Consider the following 19,164-nt stretch of genomic DNA (forward strand, 5'->3'; position numbering starts at 1 on the left):
ATTCAGGCAGTGGAAGCGAAATTCTTGTTAGCAAACTGAAAAATTTGATGAAGCCAGTAATAGATTCCGATGAGAAAGATAGTAGTACATCCGACGAAGACGAAATGGAATGGACCCGAACAGACATTTATCTGCTCTTCATGTAGTATTTCGCTGCACGTTGAATTGTGCTTTGAAAAATATCATACAAAATCAAAATACTAAACTAATTGTTTAAAAACCAGTATGCCGAGTAATTATTATATAATTATATTTTTATTTTTCTTATTTTTATATTTATTTATCATTATATTTTGTGTATTTATATAGTATAGTACAGTATTATTATATTTTAGTTTATTATATCACTGTCATGTAATACATTTTGGTTACTAAATACTGTTAAACGATGAATTATGCGACAGTATATGGGCAGCATGGCTTCCTCAAAAGCCTGCCAATTTGTCACAAAGCTGACAAAATGTGTCGGCTGCAAGCGGTACTCTTTTTCCGAAGTGTGCGGCCGTCAAAATGTTAAGATCATTATAGTCGACCATTGAATGGAGGTTAGGTAAACAAACCCTGTGTGACCGAATATCCGCGTACAACTTTTGACTTCCAAAAGTAAACTATTACAATATATTATAATGTTGACTAGAAGCCCTCTTGCATCTTACATGTGTGCGACATTAGTATATTTTTAGATAAATTAAATTAGAGTATTGAATAATACTTTGCAATATAACTTACAAGGAAACATATCGAACCGGGACACACCGAATTTAATGGAACTTATATGAAAGATAGTTCTCAAGAAAATATTTGACACGTATTTCTTTTTTTATCAGCCATCGTTTACATTGAAGGGGTGAAAATTGCCCTCAAAGTTAAGGGCTGAAATTATACTTTTAAAAATATCTCTGGAATTAAAGGAGATAATTGGAAGATTTTTTTTTAAATTGCTAGTCTTTAAATAGGAAATTTTTGTGTGTAAAAAAATGTTAATAAACTTTATTTGTTTAAATAATATTTTAAAAATTTATTATTTTTGTTTAAATTTTAGTACTAAATGTTGATCTATTTTTTTGCAAGTTTGTGTATGTAAACTATGGACTAAAATAGAGGATACGTGTTTTTGGAATTTGTTGTGTGCAGCCATGTTTATTTGTATAATTCAAAATCTCCTCCTGTGAAGAGGGGTGCATTTTTATTAAAAATCTCAATATTTTTACAAACTTTTACAATATTCTGGACATTATGAACCTCTTCATATGTCGGTAATTGATTTCTCAATAATTACTGTAAGCGTCGCAGGTATGAGCATGACGCGGATATAACAAAATATGATTCTATTCGGAATAAAAATATTTAACCCATCGAGATACAGATATTTTATTACTAGTGGGTCCAGAGACCAGAAAATGAGAAATTTCAATTTAATATTTTGAGTGTATACTATAAACGTATAAGCAGAAGAAGAATAAGACGAGATTTTAAAGTAGTTCTAAGCGATTAAACGTGTTTGAAACTATCGGAAAGGATGCCAAATACGATTATTGTTGATTTCACGACGACTGCTGTCGATAACGACCAAGTATTGTCGTCTATGATAAGTTATAGAGCTTTTAACATGGTTTCAGTCTATTCTCTGTATCAAAAGTTATCGAAAACAATACCAAAACACAGTTTTTTATCGTTTCGACGACGATCGACGTCGATGACGACAGGTTTCTGTCGTCAGAATGCTATCAAAATCTACAGCAAATTGCCTTACGAGCCTATCCTCAAAATCTCAAGTCAAAAGATAAAAAATTGTGACCCGTAATATGTAGACGAACAAGCTACATGCAAATCAAGTTGTTTCAGAGACCTTACTGCGTTTGGTATCGTAATAGAATGATTTATTATAAAAAGATATAGGAAATATTATACTATATTTTCCACTTTTTATAAGAAGGATCATAAGCCAAAACGGGGTCCTGCCCTTAAGGAAAAACACTGACCAATCAGTGCACAACAATAGCGCGTACGCAGATGCGAGAGCGATAGCTTCGAATGTGACAGCCGATCGTCGACGTGAACAAGCGTATCGATACCGTGTCGGTATAACAGGAAGCTATTAGGTGAAAGTTAAATCGAATAACAAATTAAGAAGTTAAGAATAATATTAAGTTCTTCACTATTCTTAAATAGGAGAAAAACCAATTAGTTATTGTTTATCTACACCAAATATATTATATTTAGTTTATGCCTTCGAAAAGAGATAAAGAATACATTCATGAAAATTAATTTTGTTAACTGTTCTAATGAAACAAACGAATGAATTCACATTTCAAAACGAATGAGTACATTCTCTATGAAATAAGATAGAACTGGAACCCCATTTTTGCAAAAGAAAATCTTACTCAGAATGACATTCTTTACCACTCCTTTCAGGGAGTAACACTAGTTACGAGACACCCTGTATATACATACATTAGAACGAAAAGAATCAAACAAAAGTCATACATTTTCTCACGTAGAATATGATTCCGAAATCAAAAACATGGGTTTGTAAATAAAAAAGAAACAAGGAGACCCATGCATTAAAAAATTAGTAATTCCATTTGACTTCCCTCTCGAAATACTAAAGGACATGTGTCAGTTTCTTTTTCTTAAATCACATGTCTCCGAGATTTTTTACAATGTTCTCTTAAATGGGACAACCTATGTAAAAATAGTAAAAGAAAAGTTCGAGAACACGTGACATTCTTCGAACCATTTACGCAAAAATTAAAAATGGAACTGGACTTCATCAAATAATACATTAAACGATGTTTAAATTGAGAAACGTTTTAAAAATGTATTTAATCTGTAAATATGCTGGTCGAATTTTTGTCCAGAATGATTCATGAATTCATCGTCGAGAGGTCGATGTAAAAGCGCGAAAGACAATTTGATCATTAATTTACGAACGTGTGCTTTTATTTATTTAGTGCATATGACGCATGCTATCCGGCACACAGTTGCCACGACCGTTTTAATTAACCTCATTAATTTTATTTTCGCCAACGGTGCGAATTTCATTTATCCCTTTGTTTTAATTACATTTCGGCAAATGTGTCACTGAAAATTCATGTTGCAGAAAACATCAACTAGCTGTCTGTATTCATGTTTATAAAATGTTGGCGAACAGTCAATGCAATTTACATCCCTTAGTATTTGCTGCAAATACTATTCAAAACTTCGTTATCAAACAATCACAAAGATTGTTCATACGTTCATCTCTGCAAATTATTAATTAACGCGCTAACTGCTGCCACGAAAATGGACACGTAAAGTAAAATACATTAAAACAGTTAATTGCTGTTAATTAGCATTCACGTTCAATTTCCAAATTTAACATATTCATTGACACATTGATCATGGTATGAAATTACAAATTTGTCTTGGTTAAGAAATGAAATTCACATGTAAACTGCATCGATATATTAAAATAGCAGATATATTATTTCAAAAATTGTTCGGTTGTGCTGATTATGTACACGCATTGTATTGTCACGCGTATATTGCCGTGGATTATATTGTAAGGTGTTATATTGCCGCTCATTTTATTGCCAAACACTACGTAATCACCTATTATATTACTAATCTGTATTACACCCTGTATTTTATTACAATATGTTTTATTCGTACACGTTATTTTATCACGTACAGAATTTCATGTTACATTGCCGCGCAAAGTATTGTTACGCGTCACATTACTAAGCATACTGTTATTACGCATTATATTGCCACGCGTTGTATTGCCACACGTAGTATTGCCACGCGTAGAATTGCAATGCATAGAAATTGCCACGTGTAGAAATTGCTACGCGTAGAAATTGCCACACGTTATATTGCCGCGCGTAGTATTGCTCCACGTTATACATATTGCCATGCGTAGTATTGCTACCGTAATATTGCCGCGCGTAGTATTGCTCCCCGTTATATATATTGTCATGCGTAGTATCGCTACGCGTAATATTACCACGCGTAGTATCGCCACGCGTAATATTACCATGCGTAGTATCGCCAGGCGTAATATTGCCACGCGTAGTGTCGCCACACGTTATATTGCCATGCGAAGTACTGTTACATATTATATTACCACGTGTGGTATTACTACGTGTTGTATTACCACACGCAATACTTTTATGCGTTATATTGCACGTACCTGTATTATGCATTATATTGCAAAGCATTCGATCAATACATGTTGTATTTGCATACATTATACCATCATGCGCTATATCATCGAGTATTACATTCCTTAAAATTGGTAAAACTATAGAATTGAAATTTCTTATACGTAATTAAACCAATTGACCCAAATGTTAGATAATATATAATTTTGGCACACACGATTACTTTTTCTCGTCATTCAATTAACGGAACAATTAAAATTATTGCATTTTTATTGCATTTTATTTAGATGCTTCGATAAAAACATCGAAAACTTTCTGGTCCATTTTTGTCTCTACATCGACACGTTAATGAAATTGTACAGTTTTATTAACCTCCTTGCACTGGTGTACTTTTATCCACGAAATTACTGAATCCTTTTTTCGTTTGTTTTTGAAACGGCAGTCCCTTGATTGCACGTTGAATTTATATTTCTCCTATTAACTTCTGGTGCCGTTTTCTTTTTGGAAAATGCACGGTCTTTACCAATTGGACTTTTGATAAAAATTTCTGGAAATTTTATGAACGATTTGCAGAAAGTCACATGTTAAATTTAATCGTAATTGGATTCTATTGTCGCGCTGACAGCAACGTATGTGAGAAGAAATGATTCAGTTAAAAAATGTCTAAAATTACACTCGACTTATATTGAACGATTGCAGAAATCGATGATTGCTGTTGGCAAAATATGGAATTTAATCTGTGCAGGAAGAATTTAACTGCGTAGAAAGAAAACAGTAGAGGAGTATCGGATATTGTGGTTCTTGTTTCAATCTGAATTTCATGATGTGAAATGCAATAGAATCAACTTTTATGTAAATTATCACTTTATAGAATAATCACTTAAAATTTTAATATCTGACATTTTTTGATTGAGCGTGTAAATTGATTTAAAAATATTTTGATATTTTGTAAATATTTATTGTAAACGGAGGATGTTTGCTACATTAATCACTGTGTGTTTGCTATACATGTCATATTGATTTCCTTTCGGGTTTTAATACATGGCGTTAACGATTATTTAATTAAATAACTATCAAACAGAGGAAAAGATTAAAATACTTTTTCACGCTCGAAACATTTCATGTTGTTTTGGAAGTAAGTTATATAATTATGAACATATTTCATGAAATGTTTGTATTATTTTATGATGAGGTAAATGTACCCATTATCAACCACATTCCCATTAGTCACCAACTGTTTATTGAATTTTATTAAAAATGACAAATGAACTATTAGTCAAAACCTTTCAATATTTAAGTTACAGGTATTTTCACTTCCTACTGCAATGATTATTGTTATGTTAAGGTGTTAGGGTGTATTACCGTTTTTGGGTAATTACTTCTTGTGTTACATTGTTAAATATACATCCTCAATACTATTATTCATGTAGTTCACAATTTAAATTACTGAAAAAGTTAACAACAATATTTCGCTAATATCTCGACAACTAAAGCTTTCCGCGAAATTTGCATAACAAAATTGTTCAGAATCATGCCCCTGACAACATATTAAAAGCGCACAAAAATCGAGAAAAGTTTGTTTCAAAAGTTGCCGGTTTTTTTGCAATAACAATACTTTGCAATTAAAAAAATGACACAAGTCTATTTTAAGCTAAAAACAAAATCTATTTTTTAACAAGTTTGTTAATTATTATATGCAAAATTTAATAAATGCATAGTTTTAATAACAATATTCTAATTTATTGATGTTTGCAAACATTTTTCACTTGACTTAAACCCTCAAATATCTCAGTGTGTAAATATACTGCTATCACTTATAAAATGGTAATATAAATTGCAACCCAGAAGAACCATCTGTATGTTTAACAACCTTATTAATTTTTATCGCAGAATAAAATTGACACGTTTACATCCATAACTCCAATTCATGAACAGTGATGTTTTTAAACTCAAACCCTTAAACATCTCGAAATGGGAACAAATGGGCTCATACAGCATCCAAAAAGGGCTCATTAAAAGTTGGCAAGTTTCAATTCGAATTTCGGTGCATCGCCAAGTTCATTTACGTTTTTTATCTCTTATCACAATTGCCAAAAACGATTGTAGTCTTCCTGTTCCTTAGAATGATACTTCATTAACACTTCGGGTGCCTTAACGGCACAAATTTGGCACTGTTCTTTCATACCGTTTTACGAGCCGGAATTCAAAACAGCGAACAGCTATATCTCGTTTCAGTGCATCAAGTTTCAAGGATCAGTGAATTTCCAATCGTCACGTTATCGAGGATTTCCGTAGTGGCGGTAGTATTCGCAAAGAAGATCGTCTGGCTGATGGAAAAACTTTAAGCAGCTTGTTTGGTTATACAGACAGGGCAAGATTGGAAATGCGGTTTCCACTTTTGCATACTAAATCCGAAAGACGACGTTCCGTCGACCGCCATTCAACCACTGTCACAGCCGTCCGGATTTCGAAAGAGACGGATACGTATTATCCGAAAGTATGTATACGTTGCAGTCCTGTTATTTGGATCAAAGGGGAATGACGGTCAAAGTAAGAATCGGTGAATTTGTAATCGGAATTGGAAACATGGCGGACCAGTGGATGAACGTGAATGGATCTGGAAAAAGGAGATCGACTACCGTGAATTCAGTAAGATTAATTAACGGTGTTATACGTATTTAATTAATATTTTAATACATTTCAATTATAATAAATAATAATTTCGGGGAATAGCGTATTTATTTCTTAATTCAAAATATAATATTAAATTCTTGTCGATCAATGGATTATTTTGCAGGAGCATTCGAACAGATAATGATGGGTACCCTCAAATAAATGAAATCAAATTGTAGTGGAACTTGTAATTACACGTAATAATAATGTATACATAATAATATAATTAATAATAATGAAATATGCATGGATGTGTGCAGAATGATGTAACAATACGTGTACCGTATTTAGTACACATGTTAGTAATTATGTTAAACTGTTTAACACTAGTGACTTCTTATTCCGAAATAGATCATTAGTTTGGACAATCGATAGTTAAAATATAATAGATCACAAATATTATTACTAACTAGACATAAAGATATAAAGATATAAAGTACATATGTAATTCATAATATACTCGGTTGTTGGGCGTCATTTAATTGTATTAATATAAATATAAAATACATATGGTGTTGGAATGTCTCTAGGCTACAATAAGGGGTATCGATATTACAATTTGCATTCTTCTGTTTATTTAGTGTTCGTTATATGGCTACTGGCGAAACACATTGCCAAGTGCATTTAATGTGTTTCTTTATATTCTCCATGATATTTTAAGTAACATTTTTTTATTAAATAAACTATTCTTATTTACTATTAATATGTCTTAACTCTGTCATTATGAATTGAATAATTAATAATTAATTGAATAATGAATTAAACATAAATTAACTAAAATTGTTGCGGTTTATACATAGTTATTGGTGTACATGTACATACTATTATAATACATATATTGTACATATAGTATACTTATATTACACATATATGTACCTATAGTACACCTGTATTCTACATGTATAATACATACAGTAGCAATTTTTATAACGGACTAATTTTTAATCACTTAACTGTAATTCATCATCTGTTACATTTTTATATTATAATAACATTCTCAAAATTACAAATTTGTTCCAAGATGCATTTCTTTCGAAATTTATATTCATTCAAAGGAATTCTAAGTTGCACCTCATATTCTCAGATTCCTCTACTCCAAGATGTCTATGTATATCTCTCGAACTCTAATTGTGTCCCCAGACATCAGATATTAATTGGAATAGCACAGCACGAGGAATCGAGAACATTTTCCATCGTGGAAAGAGAAGAATTCTTTTTGTCGTCAACACAATTTGATGTATTTATGTATTAGCAATTGGAAATGCATATACGGACTGGTGATATTGGCTTTTGTCCATTGACCAACCGATTGGTAATTGCTTTGCTCTCAGCACAATTCCCTCTTTTATAACCCCATACAAGCATTCCTCCTCTCTTCCGGTTCATAGTACTAAAGGGAGATTTCCGCGTCCAACCCGATTTGCGTTTTTTTGATTGCGGTGAAAAAAATATTTGTCCGTCATGTTCGTTTGAAGATGACAGATAGTTCAAAGTCACATTGCGGTTAAGACTAGTATTACGGTTGTTTGGACTCAAAGAAATATTTTTTGGTACGTTTTGTCTGGGACGAGCATATACGTTAAAGAATACATATTAAGTTTATTAGTGTTGTATTTGTAATACGTTTATCGGAAAAGAGGATCGTTGACATAAGGTGAAGTGGGGTAAGTTCGTAAACGGGGCAAATGCGTATACAGGCTATTTTTATTACAATATGAGCGAAATTCACTATATCCCCTCTTATATTTCAGCTAAGAGTACTTGTTTGCAGTATAGAGTACTTACATAATGCAGTAAAAAGTATTATTATTATTATTATCGTGTATTTCTATTATTATTATTATCATGCATTATTATTATTAGTATTATTATCGTGCATTTCTTGTATTCGTTTAGTACCTTTTCTTTTTCACTGAACGATAACAGCTTCGCTAATAAAGTTTTTATTTTATAGATTAAAAATAACTTCATCTAATATTTAGATAGTTCAAATTTTTATTCAGATTTCATTAATATTTGAAAGATTTAGGATTAACTTGATGACGGTAACATTTACGAGGAGAACTTTACAAATATTACATATTTATGAAAATTGTCACTTTGTAGAGAATATCTAACTGAACACTTGTATCCTGCATTTTGGAGCAGAATTGTTTAAAAAATATATATAATTAAAGGTAATTATTCGTTAAATTTTTAATTACAATACGTTGATACGAACATAGCTATGTGATTAAACATTTGTAGTTCGCAAGGTTTATCTATTTCTTTTTTTAATTGAACTGTTTGATTATATTAGCATCATTATTAATGTTGTACAGAAGTATATCATAATTACTGTGACTATAAGTAATTGATTAATTATATTACATTTATTATAGAGGTAAAGGAATCTAGGAATATGAATCCAATGAGATCAAGTATGTGGACTTCAAAATGAAAACCACTAAAAAATATCCTAATTATCAAATTGTTAAGTCCAGAAATCTTTAAATTTCTAACTTTCTAAATTTCTAAATTTCTGTATTTCTAATTTTTTAAATTTCAACGCCCCGCAATTCCTAAATTTTCAAATTTTTCAAATTTCCAAATACTCACTTTCGTAAATATGCACATACCTGAAATAAAAAATTTTCAAATACTTATATTTTTTAAATTCCAAATTTTCCAAATACCCAAATTTGCAAATATACAATATCCCATATTTCCAAATACGTATTTTTAGAAATTTCTAACTTTCTAAGACCCAAGATTCTCTAGTTTTTAAATTTCCCGAAATTAAATTTTCAAAATTCAAGTTCTCCAATTACTTAATTTGCCAAATTTTCAAATTTGTTCTGTATGACTTATAAAAGTTCGATTAAATTGGTAAATTTGTAAAGTGTGTATCCACTATTAACTCAAATTAACAAGCAATGCGACGATTTGTCAATATTGGACGATGAACGCTATAATCTGATGTGTATAAACTACATCAGCGGTTTTCAACATTCCCAAAAATGTATGACCTACCTAACATCCTATATAAATCAAGAAGATAAAAATAAAAATCGTTATAATAAATTGACGATTCTGAAATGTCTCTATAGTTATCTTTTCATAATCGATTCAAAATTTTACCGAGGAGTTATATTTAAAAATGCTTAATAAATCGCTATCTAATAAAAAGTAAAATTGTATGCTGTATAAATTATTCGCGTATTATCAAAATGCTTTTCGCGTGTCGCTGGTTGAGAATCAGCTGCCGTAGATGCAATGATTTATGTACCTTTACTTATCCAACAAACCATCATAACATATTACGAAAGCAAAACACACATCAACCAGAAATACAACGTGTAACATTCGTGGCTGTATTTGCAACTAATTATTACTTATTCAATTAAAACATTCCAGTTAGTGTAATTTGACTTTTAATCCATTTAAAATATAGCTACTGATAATTTAATTTAGAGAGCTAGAAATTTTGAATTTTGAAGATTTCGAAAATAATTAAGTCTGAGAATTGTAATTGATAAAGTTAAAGAATTAAAGAATTGGTGAAGTAAAAAATGTAGAAAGCTGAAAAGTTTGTAATTTGAGAATTGGAAAATTATAAATATTTAAAAATTGAAAAATTATGGAAATACAATATAGTATAGAAATTTTTAATCATATCTTGAATGGTATTTTTCATAATACAAATTTAGAAATTTCTGGATTTGGAAGTTTGAAAAATTGGGTATTTAGTTATTCAGAAGTTTTAAATTGAAAATGCAATTCTAAATAACCTATTATATTTTATACGTGTGAAAAATTATAATATCAGAAAAACAATAGCGAAGAAATATGTAGTTTTTATTTTATTAACATACGAAGATCCGATCAAAATCGAACGGTATCTTACAAATAATCGATAAATGCACGAACTTTTTTTTTTTTATATAGTGGTTTAAAGTCGCATCAACTACCTAGGTTATTAGCGACTGTTGACCAGTTTAGGGGGATAGGGTTATGGTCAGAAGTGGATGATCTGACCTCACTTTTTTACAATTGGCTGAGGATTCCTATAGTTTTGCAGAATTTTAATAATGAATCTTGGTATGATGTTGATGTGGTTGCTTCAGTGAGGTTGATCGTGATGTTCAGTCTTCTTCTGGCGTCGTTATATTTCCTGCATTCCAAGATTATGTGTCTGATCGTTATATTTGTATCGCATGTATCGCACTTTCTGGGGGGAACGTTTTCTAGTATATACGAATGGGTTAATTTGGTATGTTCGGTCCTAATTCGAGTTATTGCCACTTGGTATCTTCTGTTGTGTCTAGGGTTAGTTTTTAGGTCATAGAATTTGTTGAGCTGTTGATGGACTGCGCTGGCTTTATATTTTTTCCATGTAGAGTTCCATAATTGTTCCAGTAGTGTCGCGACATGCCTGTTGATATCCGCAGAGGTGTTTAATGTCGGTTGGTTTTCAGTGATTGTAGTCGTTGCGATTTTTGCCTGAAGGTCTGCCATGGTGTTTCCATAGATATCCATGTGGGAGGGAACCCATGCTATGATTATAGTTTTGTTGTCTTTGATTAGTTTATTGTATTTTTCTTGAATTTCCAAATGCATTTCAGTGGCGTATCTTAAGTCTTGGGTTTTCCGGATGGTGGAGAGGGAGTCAGAGAAGATAATGAATTTGGACCAGGAAGATCTGTTAATAAGGTTGAGTGCTGATAGGATGGCGTATGTTTCGGCTGTATAGATACTATTGTAGGGATGTAGACCATAACTGCATGTTTCCTCCTGGGTGAAAACGGCGGCTCCGGTTCCGTGGTTGTTTTTTGATCCGTCAGTGTAGATGTGGGTAAAATCAGGGTAATTACTGCAGAGGGCATTGAATATTTGTTTGAATCTCTCCTTAGATAGGTTTTCTTTTCTGTAAATTTCCAGTGTTGTATCAATTTCAGGTGTTTATAATGTCCATGGGGGTATTTTGTGCAGTCTGGTCTTTTCCATATTCGGTAGCTTAAATTGAAGTTCTTTCAGGTAGTTTTTTAGTCTCTGGTGGAGTGGGAGATTTCCAGTTTGATAATGTGATTGGTCTGTGACCTTTGAAAAAATATCGGCGTGGATAATTGGGTTAGTAGATGTTAATGCCCTTATGGCGTATTTTAGACTTAAAAGTTTTCTTCTATGTACAAGAGATGTATCCCCAGCTTCAATTAGCAAGCTTCCAATGGGAGTTGTATGGAAAGCTCCTGTCACTATCCTCAGTCCTGCGTTGTGAATTGTATCTAGTTTTTTAATGATGTTTGCCTTTGCTGAGTTGTATATTACTGATGCATAATCTATTTTGGATCGAATAATTGCTCGGTAAGTTTGTAGAAAGACTGTTTTGTCGGCACCCCAGTTATTATGTGATATTGATTTAATTGGTTTCAATCTTTGTTTGCAGCTGTTTATGAGGTATTCTATGTGATTCTTCCATGTGAGTTTGGAGTCAAAAAGTACACCGAGTATTTTGGTACATGTGACAAATCTCAGTATATTTGTACCCAGTTTTAGTGTGGGTGTTCGGGATTCGTGGTGCTTAGAAAACATTTTTATTCGACCATTCATAGAGTTCGTCGAGGGCCATTTGGATGAAATATTGGCTGGTATCAATAAACTTCCCTTTGCATAAAATGGTAATATCGTCGGCGAAAATTCTTGTGATAACGGACATTCTGGTGATTTTACCTACATCGTTGATGGCTAGCAAGAACAGTGTTACACTTAATATTGAGCCCTGTGGCACCCCATTTTCGATTTCTGTTTTTTGGGACAAGGTACCATTGTAGCGAACTTGTATGGTTCTGTTATTAATGAAATTTTTAACGAAATGCCACATGTTGCCAGTAACTCCTATTTTTTAAAGATTGTTTAGAATTTGATGCCTCCAGACCATATCGTAAGCTTTTTCGATGTCAAGGCTGACAACGAGTGCGTGTTGGTTGTTTGCAAAAGCTTCTCGGATATGCGTTTCTAAACTAACTAGATGAGACGTAGTGGAATGTCCTGCCCGAAATCCAAATTGATTGCTAGAGATCAGTTTATTGTGCTCGAGGAACCACTTTAACCTGGCATTTATGATCTTTTCCAGTATTTTACACAGATTGCACGTAAGGGCGATTGGTCTGTAACTGTTGGCTTTAGTGAGGTCCTTACCGGGTTTTGGTACGGGTATGACAATAGCTTCGTTCCATTTTTTCGGGAATATATTGTTTTCCCAGATAATATTACAAATAATAAGTAATGTTTGGATTCCTATTTCTGGCAAGTTTTTAATTAGCTTGTTGGGAATATTATCGGGGCCCGGACTGGAGTTTTTTATGGTTTTAAGCACTTTTTTTAGTTCTGATATCGAGATAGGAGTGTTGAGGTATGAACCGTGGGAATTTGTTATTTCGGCAGTTGTTTTTCCCTCTTGAATTTCTTTCAGCTGTCTAAAATCGCCAGAATAGTTTTCAGAGCTAGAGTTTTTTGCAAACGACGATGCTAAGGTATTAGCAATTTCTTGTGGGTCCGATATTATGCTATTGCTATTACAAATTAGAATTGGTGCGCGAGATGTTTTCTTATTTCCTCTCATTGAAATGCACGAACTTGATTACCAACTTCTCAATACATTTATTTTTGCTAATTTCATTGAAATGAAAGTTCAACAACCTGAAAATTCGGAAGTTTGAGAATTTTTAATGAGGATTTAATATTTAAGAATTTAGAAGGTAAAAGAATAATACACTAATTTTCCTTAATGTATCAAATAATTTGATAAATTATTATTGCGTTAACTTCCCTTTATTATCTTTTCGCTATAATTTACGGAAAGTTTGTTTCATTTGGCCAATTACTTTGAATAAATTCTCAGGTCGCGTAGTAAGAAATTCTAAGTTCATGTATTTGGGCTACACACCGCGGCCAACTTTCTCAGGGTTATTTAAAAGGGAATTAACCATTCCCAAATATTCATGCATATTCACGCCATTTGGGAGTTCGTTAACGCGACGGTTTAATCATGTCGGTATTATGCCGCAAAATTTGATCTTGCAAATCCTAGCGGCATAACGAATGTACTTCCAAAATTTGCCGACCCTCGCGAATTTCGTTGCAGCAAATAGACTGCGAGCGGAAGAAACCGTGTGCAACGCAAGCTACTTCATTTTGCTCACCATTTTTTCCTGCATAATTACAACAGTAACTAAAATTTAGAATCATATCATTTCTCTTAAGCGCAATTTTGCTGTTATACAAAAACGATCCAATTTGAATGTATAGAAATACGATACAATTTACTTACATTTCTGGACTGCAAAACATACCGTAGTTATTAGAATATGAAATTTCGAATAGTACATGCAGATGGAATTTGGAGATTTGAAATTAACCCTTAACGGTTTCACTGACATATCAAACAACCCTAACTAATTTAGCTCCAATTTTAGCCACTTTATATCCTGAAAATCTAAATAAATACTTTTTTTGAAACTCCAATATTTTTTCTTTCTTTTCTCAAACCGTTATAAGGTGAAGTGGGGTAAGTGCAGACTGGTTTTTGTAAAGTTGGTATTTAAACGTAAGTATTTTCAGTCTGCTATGTAAATATTTAACGTTGTCGATATCGAACACTTTGCACAATTACTACAATTTAATTAATATTAACTAGGACCTTAATTTTCCTTGTACATTTTGATTTTGATAGGAAATTGTTTAAAATGTCAACTACTCTGCACTTTCCCCGAAAATGGGGTAAGAGCATAACTTTAAGTTAAATACTTTGAAACTTTATTTCATGTGCAATGGGACATGTTAGGTTGTAGAATACATTAGAGAGGATTAGACCTCAGGCCATGTTTTGGGCACAATAGTTCATAATTTTTAGATCCTTCAGAAAACAACATTTGTTACTTTCAATAGCTTTTGACTCGTAGCAGAAATAGGACCCAAGGAGTCATTACATTCTAGCCAGTTTTTTCTTGATTTATTGCCAGTACATCTGGGGTCAGAACCCTTAGCCGTAGTCGTAGAGTCTTTTGTTTGCATTTTCCATTCATGTCGAGGTACTCCTTAGGTTTATTGCTCGCTACGGTCATTTTGGGAAAAACCCAATTTTCACTACGTCACTTTTTTTGCCACTTCTACTCAGTATTTGTCATCCAATAGAAACATCATTTTTGCTATCCCTTCCAAGTTCGAGGAAGTGTGAACGCCCACTCCGAGCTTTCCTGGATCGCGGAAAAGCGTCGGAGTGCCAGACTTTAGACATCATCAGACATTAGAAGTTATTCATTAAATAGACATTAGACATACAAAATACAAAGTTCAACATTTACACAACTCTAAATTCATACATTTAACTTACACACAAGTCATTCACGATTCAATAAAGTTCGTTATTGTTAAACTCGAAGTCAATCATTCAATACAGTCCACTTATATCCGACTTTGAGAATTGTCACAAATTCTACGCGTCAGAGACCGTCGCTAATTATTGTCGACACGACGACGCACACACAGGACAAGAGCAGAATTATTAAGAAATCTGCTACAAAATGCTTTTTACTGCATTATGCAAGTACTCTATACTGCAAACAAGTACTCCTAGCTGAAATATAAAAGGGAATATAGTGAAAGAAAACAAGGAAATAAGCATACTAAATGGAGAAATTTCGCTCATATTGTAATAAAAATAGCCTATATACGCACTTGTCCCGTTTTCGAAGATACCCCACTTCACCTTACTTCAAAAGTGTTCAGCTAAAATTTTAGCTTCTTACACTAAAATTGAAAAAATTTTGAACACTTGCGTGAAAATCGTGATTCCTTCAATTCCTTCATATTTATGAATTTCTTTTAGATATTCAGCGTTTAAATATACTGAAATGGGTTGTGAGATATGTTAAAATAACTTTCAAAGATTATTTATAATTTTTTTCATGTTGTAATAATCAGTGGTTTCTTTTTAAGAAATATTTTTAGCAGCTGTGATCTTAAACGTCTCATTGTCAGTATGTCAAGTATGTTATTCTCATGAATTGCGATCATTAAAGATTGATAATATAATTAATTTACATTAATTGATAACGTAAACAGTAAAATGTAAATTCAAATAACTTTGGAGATCATAATTTGAAGAAAATGTGAAATAAAACTGTTGCATGGTGAAAATTTGTTAGAGAAAATAAGTTGTTATAAATTCTGTAATTGAATAGTGAAAATTTTATAAAAATTGTAGCATGCAGCGTTGATTTTTTCGCCGCTACAAAGTCGATGTTTCCGGGCCTGGGAAATGTCCAGGTACCGGAGACAATAAAACTTTCGCCGACCTGATGATGTTCCGTTGTCGTGTGTTTACGGGATTTCTCCTCTTGAGTTTTTCCCCGTGCTTGCGGGGGTAGGCTCAAGAGGCAACGAAAAAGGTCATTCGAATTATCGACTTCGACTCGAACGGTCACTTTTCGATCATCGAACACCACGCGCATTTCGATCAATAAAGTTCTCGTTATTGTTAATCGGACTACGATTCATTCACCCTTCACCTCAAAATTCTTAATTATTTTAATAAATAAAAAGAAGTATGCATTCGAATCTATACTGCATTGATATTTGGCAATTTGGCGATAATATAGCTTAAGATATTGGTAGTGTCAAAGAAAAGAGAAATCATTGCATTTGAGACATAAAATTTAAGGTTACAGAATTGAAAAATTTGGGGATTTCAGGATTAAGAAAATTAAAAATATTGGAAGTTTTAAGAGTTAGAAATTTTCTAATTTTAGAATTTCAGAATATGAAAATACGAGCAGAATATTTGAGAATATAACAATTTGAACACTTTAATGTTCGAACATTTTGAAATCTGGAAATTTGGAAGTCTGAAAATTTGTGAAATTAAGGAATTGGAAGCTTGAGAGCATAAGAATTTGAAAATGTGAGGATATTAAGGTTGGAAAGGTTTTAAATGGAATAATACATGAGATTATAATGGAGAAATTTACCAATGTAAAAGGAGAAAATTTGGAAATATAAGGATTTTATAATGTTATAATTTCCGGATTTTAAAATTTGGAAATTTGAAAATTTTGTTATTTAGAAATTTAGAAATTGAAGAATTTGAGAAATGTAGATATTAAGCAGTTGAAGAATTGAAAAAATGAAAAATTAAGAAAAATGAGACAGTGAAAAGTTGTAGAATTGACAAATTGAAAAACTGGAAAATTGAAAGATTGAAAAATTGAAAACTATTGAAATTTTTGTTATTGAAAGTTTAGAAATGACTGAATATACGAATTTGGGAATTTTAGAAATGTACAGTTTTCAACTTTACCAACCTGGGAACTGAAACATACATTTTATATAAATTTGCCAAAATGTATATGAAATCTTATACAAGTATTGGATTTATAAATTTACAAATTTGTAATTTTAAAAACCTAGGTAATTGGAACTATACATATACGAATTTAGAACTTTATGACTATTTCGAAACCATCGTTCCGTTGAATTAGAGATAACATTCCGATGTAATTGATCTTTATCAATAGCGTTATTAATAGTTACATCTCTGCAGTGGATAAACTCCGGTTTATAACAAATTTTGATATCAATATTTCGATGATATTGATAAGCAGTCACCAAGGGAAATAGATGTAACTGTAACATAATATTATACAGCGTATAATTGTGTTATTCGAATCTATATGTATATTCCTATTTGCACTTCAAACCAAAAACATTCCAATTTTATTACTTATTGTCATATCTATTTATGTTATTTTAAAGTTTAAATTCTCGAAACTAAAATTTGAAGTTTAAACAAAAATGGACAGATTACTTAAATATCTTTAAATTAATTAGTAATTTTAATTATTACTTTTTCTCTTCTTCTTTATTACATGTTTTAAGTTTTTTTCTTTATTTTAACGTCATTGTTGATGCATTACTAACAATAAGTATCAATAAGATATTGATAACTCATCATGTACTATAATATAAAAAGTCTGCCAGAATGTAGTGAGATAAAAATGCTATAAAACATATCACATATATCAATTTGAAGCATAATGTTTAACAATAAAGTTTACACAAATATTTTAATAATACTTGAAATATAGAATGTCTGGTTATGATTTATAGTAAACATTGCTCGATTTTAGAACATCTAAAATATGAAACAATTTTGATGACATAAAGCTATCGAAAAATGACACATTATATTACATTTTAAAGCTTAATGTCTATTAAAAAAGACCATCAAGACCGTTTGTTAATACACACACAGTATAAAATTGTTAATTTTACTGCTATTTTATTGCTCATTATACAAAGCAATCACTGTAACAGCTTTCTAACAACCAGTTATTTCATAGTAAATACGATTATGATGAGTTTACATAATCATATTTAACTGTTAGTTAAGTGTCATCGCGTTCAGTGGATAAAGAAAAAAAAACTACACGAATACAAGAAATATGAGGTATGACACAAAAAAAGCGAGACTAGTCCAATGAATCATTGTATCTTGAGAATCAGTTCTCCGTGACATTATCACCTTCAAAGTAGTCCCCTTCAGCATTCACACACTTCTGCATTCGGCGCTGCTATTGCTGGTAACAGTTCTGGAACGAGGTTTTTGGAAGTCCCTTCAGGAGATTCTCCGTTTCTGCCTGAATCTCTTCAACTGAGGTGAAATGGGTTCCCTTTAAGCAAAATTTAACTTTAGGAAATAAAAAAAGTCGCATGGAGCTAAATCAGATGAATGAGGAGGATGCCCCATCACAGTACTGTTTTTGCTGGTCAGAAACTGCTTAACAGACAGTGCCGTGTGAGCGAATGCATTGTCTTGGTGCAACAGCCATCCATCGCTCCACAACTGTGACCTTTTTTTCCTCATTTTTTCACCAAGTCTTTTTAGTACTTCAGTGTCATAGTGTTGGTTAACAGTCTGACCACTGGGAAACCACTCAATCGTTACAATTCCATTAATGTCGAATTTTGATTTTGAAATGCATGCTTTTTTGGGTTTTGGGGATCCTGGACATTTTCACTGCATCGACTAGCGCTTACTTTCTGGGTCATAGGTAAAAATCCATGTTTCATCACATGTTACAACATATTTCAACAAATTTTACAAGAAACTTGATGTTTATTCGCTGTTCGGTTTTTACATTAAATATTTTTCCGCTAAAATACAGTTGCACGTGTTTACTCAATGACGCAACACTCCCAAATGGCATGATCGATTAAATCGAAATTGATAGCATGGATACAGGATGTGTGTAGGACAATGCCACCAAACCAATTGTTGCCAACTCCATTGTTTTTTCAAACTACACAC

The 19,164-nt window shown here is 32.1% G+C and overlaps 1 protein-coding gene across 2 annotated transcripts in view; it reads left to right on the plus strand.

Annotated features, from left to right (window-relative positions):
* The window catches only part of tmod (tropomodulin), a 515,016-nt gene that overhangs the window by 430,683 nt on the left and 65,169 nt on the right, over positions 1 to 19,164 (plus strand). The gene's annotated exons all lie outside the window — the stretch shown is intronic.

This window comes from Megachile rotundata, chromosome 14 (genome assembly GCF_050947335.1).
Source record: "Megachile rotundata isolate GNS110a chromosome 14, iyMegRotu1, whole genome shotgun sequence".
NCBI classification, from domain to species: Eukaryota; Metazoa; Arthropoda; class Insecta; order Hymenoptera; family Megachilidae; genus Megachile; species Megachile rotundata.